Genomic DNA, 18,668 nt, shown 5'->3' on the forward strand with positions numbered 1-18,668 from the left:
GGAAAACTACACTTACTGAAGATCATTCACTAATTAGGAAAAGCGAAATGAATCCAAGATTGTCTGCTGGACTTAAATAACGAGAGACTTAGCAATAAGCCAGTTAGGACTGTCATGAATGACGAAACATCAGAAACATGATGGACTGTCATGATTCTGACATGACAGTCCATCAAAGATTATTGGAAGCAGGGAGGACTGCCCACAGACCAAAAATGAAACAACTGTTGGCAAAGACTATGCAGAAAAAGAGGTTCCAGTGGGCAAAAGTGTAGCAAGATTGGTTGAGAAGGAAGAAGGTCATATTCTCAGATGAGAGCCATTTCTTTATCCAAGGAGAGGAAGTACCCTATGTTTGAAAATCAGCAGCTGAGAAGCCTTCCTGCCCACCCTCCTAGAAGCTCCTAAACACCCAGCTAAAAAGATGCTATGAGGTTGTTTTACACATGACAGTCCAGGTTCACTAGTGCCTGTTGATGGTATGTTGAAAAGTGACCAATACATAAAAATTTTGGAGAAAAGATCCCACAGATCCAGAGAGACAAAGAATGCATCTTTCAAGAGGATCTCGCTCTAATGCCACAATTCAAAAAAAAAAAAAAAGTGAAAGTGTTCATCAAAAATCACAACATCCAACTGCTTCAGTGGCCAGGTAACTCTCCTGACATCAACCCAATAGAAAATTTGTGGGAATAGTGAAAAAGAGACTTGGAAAATTAAATTGTGATACAAAGGATATTTAATACAATTATAAAAGTATGGTTTCAGGATGCAGGAATAAGAAAAATATGTTTTACGTTAGCTAAGTCCATGCCTAAGAGAATTAATGAACTTATTAGGAACAGAGGAGCACGCATAAAATATTAGGTAAAATTGGAGTTTCATTTTTTTACTTATTTTTTTGCAAAATTTAAATTTGCCTTTAAAATGTAAGTGTTCAGATTAATCTGTTTACTACCGTATTCATATTAAGACAGTGTGTAGTAATGCTTTACAATTTTCCTTACACAGCTTTCAATAAGAACCCATTCTTATTGAAAGCTGTATGTTTGTAAATCCTGTATATAGAGGTCTGACATGGTTTTGCTTGAGTCTATGCAGTATAGTTTCTGTGGGAGGGGACATGTTCCAATAAGTAATGTTGTTTTCATCCCAGTTGTCTCTAATTACATATTTGTTGACAAATATATTACAAAGACTGAAAAGGTCTCTGTACCTAATTCAGTGATAGAATAAAACTACTTGTTTTTCTTGTGTCTGCGGTACAGTGGTTGTTGGGGAAGGCATGTTGTTCATTATATAAGGACAGCTGCTTCCAGCCTTTGGACAATATACAATACTGTCCATATGTGGGAAATCCACAAGTTCTAGTGATGAGTTTCCTGAGTCACAATCAAAAAGAAAAAAAAATAAATGCGTCTGACAAAGTTCAAATTTTCAAAGATGTAGTGAATAATTCAGATGATGATTTCAATTGGTAAAATGAATGGAATCCAGTAAGTAACACGACAATACCAGTTCAGAAGTACAGTAAAGAAGATGAGCTACTTTTACCACTTGATGCAGAAAATCCGCCTGCAATGTACTCTGTATTTCTAACTGATGACCTAATGGAATTTATGATAAGAGAAGCTAACTGATATGCAGATCAGTGCTTATCTACAACTCAGATTGTGAAACTCCAGGTAGACAAGTGAATTCCAAAAATTAAATTTATTACAAACAAAATTATTTATGTATATATTATGCTATGATGTAAAAAAACACTGATCATTAGTAAATAAAAGAATTATCGAAAATAAAGTGGAATATATAAAAAAAGAAAGAAATACACATAACCACAATAAACTGTACAAGATGATTAGCTCTTCCATCAACCCACATATATTCTTGTCACACCCACAAAAAGCACCTGATCAGCATTATTAAATCATAGGACAAGCCCCTCCCAACAGTTATTTACTGAGCTGGCAATGCATTCGATCACTGTTTCTTACTGGTTTGTGATTTATATTTTGCAAACAAATTCCTTTCCATATATTCATGAGTTGATTTTTAATCATGATAATCAAAATATGAAAGTCAAGTTTATAGGATCATGTATTCTTAACTCCACCCCCAGATAATTACAGCACAAGCACACATATATCACAGATGTAAATTATTCATAATCCATTTTACAGTACTGAAAGTTGAAAGTTTATTTTTCACTTGGTTAGAGTATAATAAATTTAGTTTAATCCTTTATCCAAGTGTGAGCAAACAAAGTTTGTGCCTGAAAGTATCTTCAGGACTGGGGTAAGGTGGTACAACACCAGGGCAACTCGTTGCAAAGGTGGAGCAAGCTACCAACACTCCTGTCTCAGTATCTCCTATAATGCAAAACACATCTCCTTGCAGATATGTCTAAAGTTATGCATTAAGGGAAGGGCCACTATCCAAACCAGATGACCTGCTAAAGCTTCTGCCTGGTATCTCAACTTGGGCCTGGCTCCCACTGAAGAGACCTCAATAAAGGTCGAAACTAGTCTGGGTAGTGGCCCTTCCCTTAATGCATAACATTAGACATATCCGCAAGGAGATGTGTTTTGCATTATAGGAGATACCGAGACAGGAGTGTTGGTATCTTGCTCCACCTTTGCAACGAGTTGCCCTGGTGTTGTACCACCTTACCCCAGTCCTGAAGATACTTTCAGGTGCAAACTTTGTTTGCTCACACTTGGATAAAGGATTAAACTAAATTTATTAAATTCTAACCAAGTGAAAAATAAACTTTCAACATCTTTCTCTAAATCCAGAGTAATTTATTAAAAAAGGGTGGCACACCATTTGGCAACTCCTATAGGTAGAGATGACCTGCTAAAGCTTCTGCCTGGTATCTCAACTTGGGCCTTGCTCCCACTGAAGAGACCTCAATAAAGGTCGAAACTAGTCTGGGTAGTGGCCCTTCCCTTAATGCAGAACATTAGACATATCCGCAAGGAGATGTGTTTTGCATTATAGGAGATACTGAGACAGGAGTGTTGGTAGCTTGCTCCACCTTTGCAACGAGTTGCCCTGGTGTTGTACCACCTTATCCCAGTCCTGAAGATACTTTCAGGTGCAAACTTTGTTTGCTCACACTTGGATAAAGGATTAAACTAAATTTATTAGTACTGAAAGTATTTTTATTCATGCCTGTTCTTTCTCTTCCTTATATCTTTACATCTTTTAGTAAATCAAGTATAGTAACTAATAATCAAATATATCATTCTCTTTAATTATTGTTTTTTAATATATTCTGAAAAGAACACATTCCTTTTCACCTTCCCCCCACTATGCAGGATTAGTTACAATTTAAGAAGTTGTCATGAAAAGTGGTGCATCTGACAACACGAAGCAATGAAATTGCCTGTAATTCCGCTTACTTCACCAGATGGCCAGGTCCACAGTTAGAGAGCTACAATCGCCCCGATGTTAATAGATTTGGAGACATGTCTTTGGGGTGCATGATCCATTATTTTAGTGGAACTCTTTTTGGTATATCTCCAGCAGTGAGACCATATTAGTTTTTTTTCTCTAATTTATTCTATGGAAATTAAAAGTAAATAAAACCACTCAAGCATGATGGAATTTGAGAAGTTAAACCAACATACAAGTTAATGTCCTCTTTGATACATTTTCTTTACTGTTACCTTCTTAACATAAAAGGGTTTCCATTAAATGTGGTATACTTCCTCTTCATCTCATATGGGTCTTTTGGATCTCTATTTCACCCTTCTTTCTTTGGCATGCTCAGTCTTTATTCTTGTGTTCTTTACTGCCACACTGGGCACAGACAATAATCTGTGCATAGCTGTATTTCTGCCATTTGAAGCAATACAAAGGATTCAGAATATATAGAGCCTAACAGAATAACTGATGTATCCTGCTTTCATCAAAGTTGGGAATACAGAAGTGTTAAATGTAGAGATGATATTCCTGGTTGGTACAAGGAAACCACTCTTGTATGAGAATTCTTCATATGTTTGTCACTCCATAGTTTTTTTTTTTTTTTTAATTCAGAAAAAGTCCCCTCATCAGAAATGTTGAGATTCCACTGTAATATTACTTGAAAAGTAATATTTCCTCACAAAAAAGTTCAGTTTTGTTGGGGTTGTTATGATTGCATTTCTACCAAGTAACACTGCATGTTTTTTTTTGGGGGGGGGGGATGTTTTGACAAGAATAGATCTTGAATGAAGGTCCCCCCCCCCCATTGATTTTGGGGATCTACCCAACCTTTTTACACCCATCTGGATCAAAAAGGTGACACTTTCCTGAACTGATGATGATCTATTGCACATATAATCAGAAAATATATACTTGCAGATGTCTAATTGAGTTTGTTTCTTATTTCTGCAGTCAATTCACATGCAAATGAAAGTGGAATGCCAATGGTACCATTGACACCACAGCAAGACTTGGATCCCAGTAATGAGAACATTAAGAGTAAAAAAGACTTAGGTGAAGGATAATAAAGAATACAGGAAGAAATTAAGAGACAAAGATGATAAATGAAAAAGTACAGTATCATCACTGAGAGGAGAGGTCGCCTCCACCATGAACAAGAACCTCACAGTTATGGAAGATCTCAAATGATTCTGCTTTACAAGGTTGTCAAATGAAGGGAATTGAGTATACTCTCATCTGCAAAGCAATGGATAAGATTTTTAAAGAAGGCTACTTATGTCAAAATACAGGGCTCTGGAATACTCCAATATTTGTCAGAAAATCTGTGGTTAGAAAGCTATCAACACATAGTCAACAACCAGAAAGGAAGATGGAACCTAACTGCAAAGAGTGGAAGGTAGACCATAAAATAAAGTGTGATGAGCTGGCCTTTGTGCTATACCTGATCCAATGTCTCAAGTGCAACAGCACAGGTTTCTCCAAACTTTTCCATAGCATGTATCCAGAAGTAGATGTAGGTAAGGGGATCTGCTGTGAATCTAGACTGGTAAAATCTGAACGTCAACAGTTACCACGTGAGTTTCTCCACACCTTTCCATAGCTTAGGTCCAAAGATGAATTGTATAGCTATGAGACCAACCATGGACCAAAAGAGGTGGAATCCATACTGGTGATAGCTAGGTAACCTCCAGGTACTGAAGAAGTTGGCACTTGATTGACTTCCTCATGAATTGTTAAAGAAATGAAAAGAGAAATTAGACAGTTTCTGTTGACTGATATTTATCATCTTCATTTGGGGGGGGGGGGGGAGGAAACGGACTAAACATAGGCTTTTTTTCCAGGCTGCACAGCTAATGTCAGTCACATATAGATGATTGAAAAGTGAAATAGGATAAGTATAAATTATGGAGAATAAGTCTCAGTATCCAAGCTATTTGGGATTTTTCCATTTCTGTTGAAAGACCAAAGAAGGCATGGAGCAAGATGTTCTTGGTAATGCTGGAGGTTATCTGCCAGAGTCATCAATGCAGGAGCTTGAAAAGAATTATGCCAGGAGGTCAGCATTATCTTTGGATTACACTGCAATTGTATCATCAGAATGATTAAAATGTGGAAGCATGGAAGGACAGAAGTAGTCCCTAATGATGATAGTAAGGGACTAGAAGGCTTGATTACCATTTTTCTGCATTTGGTCATTTCAAAAATCAGATTTGAATTTGTTCGTATGTGTTCTGTATCTAGTGTAGGATGCAGTGCAGGTTGAATGTGCAGCTGGAGTACCAGATGATTTTTTTCCATCACCAAGCTTCACTTAATGGTCTGGGTTCTGAATGGAATCAGAGAATGAAGGCCCTTATTCCAGTTAGTTATGATTGTTTTGATTTACAGGTGATGCAACTAAGGCTATGTGTAACTGTACTATGCAAACTGTGTTCTGAACAGTCTGCCTGCTTTGCAGAATCAGAAAGGAAAACCCTGCCTCTGCTGCACAAAACCTGTAAGCACATTTCTATTATTTGGTTGGAGCAGATGTTTTGATCAGGAGATATGAAAGAAATGAAACTATAGAAAGATGAGAAGCAGAAGTCACAGAGGCCATTTTATTAGGAATTATTGTAATGCTAAAAGACTGACAATGGCTGAGATGAAGGTTGTTCTATGGTACAGCAAACATGACAAGACTGCAGTCTGAGTTACCAAGAGAAGAACTGACGACTAAAAAAAAGGTCAAGGGTGTTAGTAAGATGGTGAGGATTAAATAGTGTTCTAGTAGGCAGAAGGACAATATGAATTGGGTCATTCATTGCTAACAGCAGATGGCTTGACACTTCTATTAGTCTGATTTGTGGAAATGAAAAAAGGAAGTCAATTTGGATCGAAGTTCCCAAGAAAAATGATCTCACTGTCAAAGCTTAATGGATAGGCAATTAAAGAGGTCAGAGTGGTTATCAGAATTTTGTCAAAGAGTAAATGAATGCAACAAAATGCAGTAAAGAGATTTTGAGCAAGAGAAGATCGAACTGGGGGATTCGAGGTTTAGTATTCTCTGATTGGCATGTCAGACCTAATAAATGCGTCCTTATGATGGAAGGAACCAAATAAGGTATAATTTAGACAGTAGCTGCTTAGAACACTAAATGAGATGCATTAGGAAAAAGGTCCAGTTTGGATAACTGTGATGTGGTGGTGTATATCATTTATATTGCTGTTAAGGCCACAAACGTTGGCAAAGTGCATACTGAACTTTTTTTTTTTTTTCCTGGCAGTAAAACTAGTTGATTGTCTTACATTGCTAATGTGGAGGAAAGTTAAATAATGCAATGATGAAGCTAATGAATATACCATCCATACAGAGAAAATTCAATCTCCTGTTCATGCACAATTCCCAACACTTCTGGGTACATCACGCTCAGACTTCTTTCAGGTGCAACATGAGAGACTGAACTATGGCAGGATTATTCCCCAGCTGGTAGGGAAGCCTGCTGATTTGATACGATTAGGTTCTATGTTTTAGCCAGCACCCAGCCTATTGAACAATTTCATCAAATATAGATGAATATGTGAGTCCTCAAAGTGCATCTGAAGAGTGTCTGTCACCGATGAATTTCATTGCCTAGTGTAAGACCATTACTACCCTTCTTATTCACCTGCACTGCATAAGAGATGTGATTGGGGGGGGGGGGGGAAGAAACCAGAGCTCTTTTTCTGGGGACCAAATATGACAGCAGACAACTCCAAACTTTCAATCAACATGATCATGATAGTTCACCATATATAACTAGGGAAGCTATGCCTTTGTGGGCTCAGTTTGGATAAACAGGATATACCATAAGATCAAGCTGGCTGGCCTGAGAGAGATTATATAATTTATAATCTCTCTCTCTCTTAATAGCCCAAAAAATTTATTATCTACAATAAAGTTGAATGTGAGCTGAATAATTTAATGGCTACTATATCATGACATCGCTATACTTTTCAAAAAACATATGACAGTGTTTATTTTAATCCTGTACTGTCAACTGTTCCAGTTATTTTAAAAAATCTGTCAGCTATGCCATTGTTATTTATTTATCATTTTTCTTCTGGGTAAGGAGATTGTTTTACAACAAGTGTTAAGTAATTACACAAGAGTTTATTCCGACTGGTGCAATGACTTAAATCTTTTCTTTTAGAATCCAGAAAATTATTGACGAGTACCAAATAAAAAATATGTACATTTAATGAAACTAAAACATTATATACATTTTAAATAAAGTTATATAAAAACTTCAAAATTAATTGGATCCAAGGCCTTCTGAAATAAGTCTACACTTTAGATATCTCCTTATCTTATAAGAATACAATCATTCACTCCAGTAGCAAACTCAGGATTTAATCTTGGAGGGGAAGTTGAGTAAGATGATTTGAGAATACACACTACGCATTGCATACGACTTATGGCTGAGCATCTGCAATAATAGCTAATTCATAAGTAGTATAGAAATAGAAGACACGACACAACATAAATAAAAAAATGAATTTTAATTAGGAAAAGATTTTTGGAAAATTTTCTAGTGTTTTTTCCTTTTTCTTTGGGGGTGGCTTGGGTCCTTGGCCCCCACTGGATGCACTATTGATTCACTCGGACTCTTTCTATAACTGGTTTGTTTAACATATACTTAATCATGTCTACCAGACTAAACACCTTGTTTTCACAATAACAAAATGTTGAGAGTCAGTTTCCTTGTTAGGTCCTTTCCGAAAATATAAAATTTACTACTCCTTTCATGGAATCCTCTTTTATCTCCCCTATGTAGCATACAATATTATTCCTCCTGTCTCACTGAAGTATAAATATTCTTATCTCTCACAATTTGATGCACAAATTACCAATTTTTGTACCAGAGAAACAAGTTTATTCTACTACTTCATTTCTTTTTACTGGAATATAAGTCACATCAATATTATATTCCTGCAGTTCCAGTGCCCACCTAATTATATATTGATTTTTTTTTTTTTTCCAATAGTACTTAGGAATGAAAGACTGGTGATCAGATCTTATTTTAATACGTTGTCTTAACAAGTATCTAAATTTTCTCAAAGGAAAAATTATCACTAGTGCTTCCTTCTCTAAGGTCAAATAGTTCAATTCTAAACCTGATAATTTCCCACTAATAAAAACTACTGGCTTAAAATCTTCTCCTCCTTTCTGTTCTAACACAGCAGCAATGCAGTCTTTTGAAGCATCACTAGAAAGATAAAAAAATTTCACAAAATTTACGATAAATGAGAACTGGAAGTTTAGTTAATGCCAGTTTTAGGTTGTCAAATACTTCTTGTTTGGCTTTACCCCAACTAAATCTAACACTTTTCTTTGTGAAGTACACCATGGGTCTCAAAACAGTTGAACAATTGGAAATAAAATTTCTATAGAAATTTAACATGCCGATGAATCTACAAACTTGCCTGACTGTTTTTGGAGGTTTGGCTGATAATATGCCTTCCATATTTGACTGAACTGGCATAATTTCTTTATTGCTGATTTTATGGCCTAAATATTCAACTTCTTTTAAGAAAGCATTTAGAGCACTTTAAAAGATAGATTTGTTTCATCTAATCTCTTTAAAACATTTCACAAAATTTTATAATGGCTATCTAGATCCTTTGAATAAATTGGAAGGTCATCCTGAAAAACAGATGACACCATTTCCCAACATATCTGATAAAACAGAATTCATTAAAGACTGGAATGACACGACAGAATTTATTGCACCTTGTGGTAATCTACATAGCTGATATTTCTGCCATCTAGTAGTAAATGCAAAATATTTTCTGTCTTCTTTCTTCAAAGGGATTTGAAAGTAGCCAGAAGTCAAATCTAGTTTTGTAAAATATTATGCTCCTAAACAGATCAATAATTCCTCAATCATATACAGTGGGAAATCAATAAGCTTTGTAACCTTATTGATGGCTCTCAAGTCTAAAACAAATCTTAGGCTTCCATTTGGTTTTTCAATTAACATAAATGGGCTATTCCACTGAGAAGTTGACTTCTCAATTATTCCTCTCTTTTCATATTCCTGCACTAGTTTTTGAAAATGCTGCATATATTTCAATGCAGTCTGATATTGCCTAATGTAAATAGGAGATTGAGTACAAATCTGCACTGATATTCTAATGCATTAGTGCAATACATTGAAACAATATCCTCTGTGAAAACACCAGAGAAAAATTCAAAGGCAAATTTAAAGAATTTCAAAATTCTATTCCTTTCTTCACTAGTGTTTGCTAATTTCAGTGAATTCTGCAGAAGGTTCTCATCTTTTTTTAGTCTCAATATTAACCACTTGATTATCATCTTCATCACTATCCTTAAAAACATCAGGAGACTGCTCTCATTTTCCTTTGTCACCTGATGTCCTGTCCAAACAGTATTCTAGTCCACACAAGAACACAGTACTATCAACAAAATTACATGCAAAAGCATGAAGTTTTAGAAAATCAATTCCAAATATTACTTGTAACATTTGAATTAGAGGATTCTGGAACAACTATTAATGGATGGCAGACTTTCAAAGGAAAACAAGGGATTGAAATAAAAGCATTTATTTGCTTATCAGCTAAAATCTCTCACTCAAATGTACTCTTTAGCTTAATTGGATAACTTAAAATTGAAATTAGTTTTATTCCTAGCACAACAGTCTTCAGTAAAATTACTTTATTGCACCTAAAACATCTCAGAACATATCTCTTTTGAGAAGTTTTATTCCTCTCAGGACCATTAGATTTGCAAGAGAAAGACTGATCATCTGTAGGAGAATTCTTGGATATTGTTAAATCAGATATCATCTTAAACAGAAGTTTCAGTCCTTTCACAGTTGGTCTCTGCTATCTTTCTATTTCTTCACTAAGAAATAATTTTAGTTGCTCTAATTTTCCCAAATCATGTGATTTTACCTTGAATTCAGATTCTGGAACATCTTTAGTGAAATTCATAGATATTTCCTTAGACTGTTTCTTTTTCTTGACAGATTTTAATTTTTGAAACTTCCCATCTCACTTTATCTGCAGCTGCTAAAAAGAGTTTACCTGTTTAGTGTGGGTAGAATGAAATATCTCTAAGTCTCTCCTCCTTTTCCTTAACAAGTTGTAAACTATTCAAGATTTTTAACCTTTTCCTTATATGCTGTTTCTTTCAAGTTCATCATGTTGGAGGTTTAATAGAATATTTACAGCACTAGGAAAGGATTAAAAAATAATTTTAATGCTTCCAATATTTTATTAGACATCTTGAGGGATTGTAACACACACACAAATACAGCACAATAATAAGTGAAACATGATGGGTAACTCTAAAGTCTTATCTAGGTGGTGTGCACTCTGAGCATTTGTAGGTGGCCTAGGATGTAAAGTGGGATCTCTGATAATTAATGTTTCCCAAATTTTGGGAAGTTTTATGCAACCATATTTATTTAAATTCGGTTGATTTCTGACTGCCACTGCAGATTCTAAAAACAGTTTTGCTTTTTTGAATTTACTATGGTGGAACATGGTGGTTTATCTCCACGAGATCCTGTGGATTGTATCCAAAACATGGTCTGCAAGGCTAGAATGACCATAGTCGTGATTGCAGATGTATGATTTGTGTTCTTCTAAACAGGTGGTTGCCCATCTACCTGTCTGTCCAAAGGAAGCCAGTTTGCAGGAACAGGGTACTTTATATACTCTGGGCATTGAGAGAGGAGGGAGCTGATCTTTGGTAGAATGGATAAGGGTAGTAAGTTTACGGTGGGTACTTTTTTTTTTTTAAGGACCTGGCTATATTTTCTGATGTGCCACGGATGAAGGGTATGGTGATGGCATTTCTGAAATTCTTCTGAAGAAATGGCCAGGGAATAAAGGAGGTGCCGATTTTTTTTTTTTTTTTTTTTTAAATTCTGTAATTGCTGTAACCATTGGAATGGAGGGTGTTGCATATGTGGTCGAGTTCAATTGAAAGAGAGGTTCCACTGGAATTAAGATTATAGGCTCTATTGGTTAGAGAGTTTTAATAATGCCATATTGTTGAGAGAGATAGTGGTGGTTGGAGAGTGTGAATGATGTATCTGCTTGTGTGAATAGGTTTTCTATATACAGTGAAGAAAAGGTTACCATTGGAAAAGTGGGTTACTAAGGTGTCTAGGAAGGGAAAACTATTGTTATTTTCCTTTTCCATTGTAAACTGGATTCTTGGATGTAGGCTATTAAGGTGACTAAGGAAGGAGTTTAATGTGTCTGGTCTGGACCAAATAGAGAACACATCATCTACATATCTTAGTCAGATAGAAGGTTTAAGAGGGGTTGAATCTATGGCTTGTTTTTCAAAATTTTCCAAGTAAAAGTTGGCAAGAGGGGGTGCAGAAACCCTTAGCAGTTCCAGAAACCCTTAGCAGTTCTCTCTGTAAATTTTGTTCTTCTTCAAGAAAAATAACCAGAATTGTTTGCAAAGGAAAACAGATCTCAGCTATCTGAAGGAAAAACATTTTTTAAGAGTGTTAAGATGTCATTAAGGGAATGTTGGTAAACAGTGTGGTGATGTGAAAGCTTATCGATATATCTGTATTATTTAAAGTTAGATTTTCAATCAAGGTTTTAAATAATACAGATATATTTGAAAATTCTGATATTAGCAACCTTTTAAATGTTGCATAACTGTCAGTGTTGCTCAATAAAGAGAAGGCCCAAAATGTTCTTAAACATTTTGGCTTTGCCCAAATATTTATTATTTTTATGACTATTTAGCCTATTTTTATTTAGGAGTTCCCCTTTTATAATGTCATTGACTTTTACTCAAATTTTAGGGCATTACTGATATGTTTTACATAGATATATGAAGAATATACAAGAGGAAGAATTCAGACATACCTTGTAGGTATGTCTGAATTCTTCCTCCTGTATTGTCTGAATTGTCAGCCAGCAACATCCTACCTTGTAGGATGTTGCTAGCTGTCTTCTTATTCAGCAGCATTCCAGTATGTGGTGATATACATTCATTTGCTGTTAAAGGAAGAAAGTATGAGTGAAAAGATGGGGAGGGGGGATCGGGTGTAGAGAGAGATAGAGAGAGGGATGTGGAAGAATTATTGGTGAGGCAAGGGGTATGTGAACTTTTTGAAAAAACTGGGGATTTTTTTTTATTATTAAAGGTGGGCAGAAAATACTTTGGGGGGGTGAAAATTAAAAATTTTTTGGGGAAGGGGAAGGATAAGATCAGGAGTGAGAGTAATATGTTGAGACCATTTCGGCAGCACGTCATCTTCAGAGCTCATGGGGGAAGTGGAGGCTATGTCATGCCAGCTTGGTGTTTGTGTTATTTCCTATTGGTCAGATTTCTGAACTAATTTTTATGTTATGGAGCTTCCAACTCTCAGAGATTATGTAGGGCCAGTAACAAAAATGTGACAAAAACTCAATAAACACCCACCTTTAACAGTAGATGAATGTATATCACCACATGCCAGGATGCTGCTGAATAAATAGACAGCCAGCAACATCCTACAAGGTATGTCCAAATTTTTCCTCCTATATATTCTTGATATATCTGTATAAATAAAACATCAGCAATGTCCTAAAATTTGAATAAAAAGTCAATGACATAAAAGGGGCACTCCCAAACAAAAATAGGCTAAATAACCATAAAAATAATATTCAGTTAGAGGAGCAACATGAAAATTTTCCCAGAAATAATACCTCATCATCAACTTAATGACATGTACCCTCAAAGGGTGTTAACAAATGGAAATTGACCATTTTTCTAAATCTCTAATTTTTTTTTCATATCTAAAAAATATTTCTATGATTTCATGACTATCACCTGAGAATGAAAGTATTACAAAGTTTGGATTAACTAACCTAAAAAATTCTTTATCCTTAATTGAAGAAACTTCACTACTAGAATTACTATCGCCTGTAACCATTTTATTTGAGTCAAAATTAAGCTTTCTAGAATCACAGAGATTGTAAAGCAATCTCTGTAAAGAGATTGTTTTACACTGAGCGTGATTAGACAAGAGTTCATTCCGATTGGGGCAATGAATTAACTTTCTTTTAGAATCCTGAAAATTATTGTCTCGAGTACCAAATTAAAAAAATATAATATTTAATGAAACTAAAATATTATCATCATCAAATTCTTACCATGTACCCTCAAGGGATGTATAGGATATGATAGCACTACATGAAAAATTTACATCATTACTAACTTCCTATCTACAATTTTCCTCCAAATCAGTCTGTTACTTGTCAAGACTCCAACATTATCAGATCTTATATTTCTATCGTCTATGGCACTTTGTACCATATCAATCCACCTATATCTTGGTCTTCCTCTGGGTCGTTTTTCTGCCAACCTGGCAGGGAACACTTGTTTGGCTAATCTTTCCTCGCCCATTCTGTTTAAGTGACCATACCACCTGAGATTAGCTCTGCTAACGCATTCTAGGATGCTCACAATGTCAAGTTCTTCCCTAATATCCTCATTTTTAATATGATATTGCCATTGATGCCATCTGTTCACGCCTATAATCTTTCTCAGGACTCTCGTATCTGCAGTCTCTAGCCTTTGGTCAAGTGTTTTACTTCTGACCCAGCTCTCAGATCTACAAGTTAAAACTGGTTCGAACACTGGTACTGTATATAGCTAATTTAGTGTTCTGACTAATTTCTCTCTTATTCCATATGAATTTATTCAATTGACTTCCTACCATACCAGCTTTGTTGATTCTGTTGTCTATTTCTATATTTAATCACTTTCTTCACTAAAAATCGTGCCTAAGTGGCTGAAATGTTTTACTTGTTCCACAGGTTCTCCATTCACAACTCAGTTGACATTTTCAATGATTCTGCCTATTTTCATTATCTTTGTCTTGTTGTTGCTTACCTTCATACCATATCTATTACAACAGTTATTCAATTTAGTCAGAGAATCTTTCAGACTTGTAGCGGATTTATTTAGAAGTATAACATCGTCCACATAAAGCAAAGAGCTGACATTAACATCTCCAATTTTGATATCATGTTTAATACCACTTTCCTTCATAATGTGATCCATATATTATTATTATTCGTGACACCTCGAAGGAGTTCAAAGACTCATCGCGGAGGACACCTATTGTACAACTCTCCGTTTTCACCAATCCTCTACTACCAGTCATCTACATCAGCGCCATCTACCACCCACCACGGCTAGTATTTTTTGTCTGTAAATTGCATGTGTTCTGAAGGGCCGATTTGTCTGTATGCAGAATGAAAAACCCGAGTTTCTGGGAGAAAAAACTCTGCTACCTCCGTATGAGATCGGCTAACTCACCTTTAATTGAAAAAGTCCATATAAAGATTCCTCTCGTCATGACGAGAATCGAACTTTTCCAATAGAATGGCGCAACGTACTGTCGTGCAATTGCACTACGGAGGCACTTAATAGATATAGATAATGAATAACAGAGGGGATAATGTACATCCTTGTCTCACACCAGATTTAACATTAAACCATCTTCCTGTACTTCCTTCAATTCTAACTGCTGACTTACAACTCAAAATATTATATACATTTTAAATAAAATTACATAAATAACTACAAAATTAATTGGATCCAAGGCCTTCTAAAATAAATCTACACTTTAGATATCTCCTCATCTGATACAATCATTCACTCTATAACTCTTACTATAACTGGTTTGTTTACATATGCTTAATCACATCTACCAGACTAAACACTCTGTATGCACAACAACAACAAAATTTTCGTCAAAGTCAGTTTCTTGTTTGGTTCTTTCCTGAAAACACAGAACTACCTCTCACTTCTATGGGATCCTTTTTTAAATTCCTTATTTAGCATATGATTTTTTTCAATCATTCCTCCTGTTTCACTGGAGTATAAATATTCTTATCTCTCACAGTTCAATTTGATGCATAAACTACCAATTTTTGTACCAGAGAAAAAAAAAAAAAAAGAAGATTCTTCTACTACTTCATAAACAACATATCTAAGTAGAGCTCTTCCTTAAGCCACTTTATAGTTTCAGATGTTACTAATTCCATTGCTTTTTCAAGTAGAATAACAAATAGATCTGGCATCCTTAGGAGAAGATGAAATTTTTCATTCAGCATTGAATTTGAATGTCAACTCCAAATATCTTCTTTTATTTACAAAGCACTTGTTGACAGTGTCAACTCTTCCAGTTTAAAGATTCACAGTGTTACAATTCCTTTTCAGAATTTTCTATTAATATTCTCCAGACTGTTACATTTTCTTAAAAACTTCCTAAGAACAGAATTCTCTGGTTGCCATTCTCAAATTTCTCCTCTCTTTCTACTTGTTTTCCTTGTTACTCGGATACCGAACACCCTCGGCCTGGTTGGCCGAGTGGTTAGCGTATCTGCTCTCTAGCCAAAAGGCTGCGGGTTCGAATCCTGCTGTGGGCATGGATGTTTGTCTGTGAAAATACTAGTGGTGGTGGACAGCAGATGGTGTTGTTGGTGTAGATGATGCAATTGGCAGATGAGGTTGAGTGGTTTAGACAGAGAGTTGTAGAGTAGGTGCCCCCCCCCCTCAATGAGTTCTTTGGACTCCCTGGAGGTGTCAGATAATAATAACTGTTGATCACCCAGCAATTGCCTCGGTGAACATACACACTTCATGTAAATGGCAAGCGAGAAGTTATATAGTAATAGTTGACATGTCTTCGTTAGTGTGAAGAGAATGTCATTACAAACACAACAAATATCTCAACACTTAATTTTAAATCATCATAAAAAAGTCTGAAAGTAACACAACTATCAGAATCTAGTAAGTATATCAAAATTTCAAATGCTTTACATTTCATTTTGGCAATATTAATATCAACAATGGGCACATTGCAAGTGCCGATATAAGTGTTATGAAACTAAAACAAATAATATACTAAACTACGTAGGGAAACAACTGTAAAAAGAATCATAATTTTAAATTATTATTTTTATAGCATGATACTGTACAGAACCCTAACACATAAGTTGGAATAAATGAGGCTGTTGACATGGATAGGACAGCTGATGAATAAACAGAGTAATATATCATGAAGCCTAGGTGGATAGTGTACCAACTGTCTACTTAACAGGCTATGGGTTCACATGTTTGTGAATGTCTTCAGGTAGAAGATGGATTTCAGTGCCTAACATGCTATCCTAATTAGAGGCCTAAGTGGACTGAAAAAAAATTCAAAGTCTCTAGAGCAAGATTTCAAATTATCTAACACTTGGCCTACCACTATACCAGTGCTATAAGTTTACAACTTCGTGCAGGTGGGAATCACATAAAAAAAATGTTCCATTAAAGAGAGGGCAGATAACCAGTGTTATGTCACAGTACCCTTGCACTGCTGCTGAAGTGCTTCATTTGTACATTGATCATATTGGGAATGTGTTTGCAAATGATACTAAACTGGGGAAGGCAACTTTTAATAAAGATAATTTAAATAACCTAGCAGTTGGAGCAAAGAATAAGAGCTGCCAGTTCAAAGTATTGAAGTACAAGATTATGCAATATAATAAATTTAGTTTAATCCTTTATCCAAGTGTAACAAACAAAGTTTGTGCCTGAAAATATCTTCAGGATTGAGGTAAGGTGGTGCAACACCAGGCAACTCTGAGCAAACGTGGAGTGATGATGAGCAAGCTCTCATCACTCCTTGTCTCAGTATCTCCCATAATGCAAAGCACATCTCCTTGCAGACATGTATACTGCTATGCATTAAGGGAAGGGCCACTACCCAGACCGGTTTCGACCTTTACTGAGGTCTTGTCAGTGGGAGGCAGACCCAAACGTGGAGATGCTAAGGCAGAAGCAATAGGAGAGGTCATATTTACCTATACAAGTTGCCAACAGGTGTACCACCTTATTATTGAATTACTTTGGATTTAGAGAAAGATGTTGGAAGTTTATTTTGCACTTGGTTAGACTATAATAAATTTAGTTTAATCCTTACCTCAATCCTGAAGATATTTTCAGGAGCAAACTTTGTTTGCTTACACTTGGATAGAAGTTAGTAAATGGGTTTTATTAAGTAGAAGCTGATGAATTTTTTTTTTTTTATTGCATGATAAGAGGGAGAAGATAACAAAAATCACCCCTGGAAGTTGTACATGAATGCAGATGTGCTCTAGTACAACTTCCAGGAATGGGGCCTAGATTTTTTGCTTGAATAGAAATAAAGGTATGACAAGAATTGTCAGAATAATGTATACTAGAGGGTTAATCCATGAAGTCTGGGTCTTCAGACTTCATGAAGAAGACCATCTAATAACAATAAAAACTCAAAAAATGAAAAAGACTTCTAAACAGGATGGAATGCAACTTGAAGTCAAAAAGGTAAGGTTGTGACATCTCTAGGAGTCATGCAATAATAATAAGAACTCACCATCTCCTCCAATTAATCATTCTATACCACTACCATCGACACACAATGCTGTCTACCACCTGCCACCACCAACAGTTTTGCTTGTAAGCTGTATGTATCCTGGTGGATTTGCCTACATGCAGGAAGAAAAACCCAGGTTTCTGAGAGGGAAAAGAACCTCCAACCTCCCTATGAAATCGGCTAACTCACTTTCAATTGAAAAAGCCCATATAAAGAATCTTCTCATCATGATGAGAATCAAACTCGGGTCTTTACCAATTGAAGAATGAAAGGGTGAAACATACCATTGTTCTTCTGATAGCACTACGGAGATGCTTTTCACTTCACTTATTCATACATAGATGAATAAGTGAAGACTCTGCACATCCTCCATGACTTTTTGTTGCCCACTTTACATCAAACCATTTCTCTGCACCTGTTTAAGTGAAGAATATGCACTGCTCAATATAATGTTGCATTTACTCTATATGACTAGCATTTTGAAAAGCTTTTCTCTTAACACCATGTCACATGCCTTTTCCAGATCTACAAAAATCAAATACAGATCCTTCTTATGTTTGCCATGATATTTTTTAACTATTTATCTTGAAGTGAAAATCTGATCTTAGTAACTCTATTTGGCCTGAATCCAATTGGCTCTTTTGCAATTCTTCTTGGCTTCTCATCAAGTATGCTTAAAATAACTTACTTGAAACACTCAGTAGTGAAATTCTTCTGTAATTCTTATAGTCATTAAGAGAGAAAAAAAAAAACATTACATCAAAAATGGAGTCCTGTTTTGTATATGGACTGAGATCAGTTTCAGTCCATATGCAAAACAGG

The 18,668-nt window shown here is 35.6% G+C and overlaps 2 protein-coding genes across 4 annotated transcripts in view; one reads left to right on the top strand and one right to left on the bottom strand.

The window, feature by feature from the left end:
* The window catches only part of LOC150094438 (rho GTPase-activating protein 12-like), a 413,607-nt gene that overhangs the window by 344,387 nt on the left and 50,552 nt on the right, over window positions 1–18,668 (bottom strand). The gene's annotated exons all lie outside the window — the stretch shown is intronic.
* The window catches only part of LOC150094439 (aladin-like), a 401,031-nt gene that overhangs the window by 40,843 nt on the left and 341,520 nt on the right, over window positions 1–18,668 (top strand). The window lies entirely within an intron of this gene.

This window comes from Typopeltis vanoorti, chromosome 22, assembly GCF_054136105.1.
Source record: "Typopeltis vanoorti isolate ZY-2024b chromosome 22, IOZ_Tvanoo_1.0, whole genome shotgun sequence".
Lineage (NCBI taxonomy): Eukaryota > Metazoa > Arthropoda > Arachnida > Uropygi > Thelyphonidae > Typopeltis > Typopeltis vanoorti.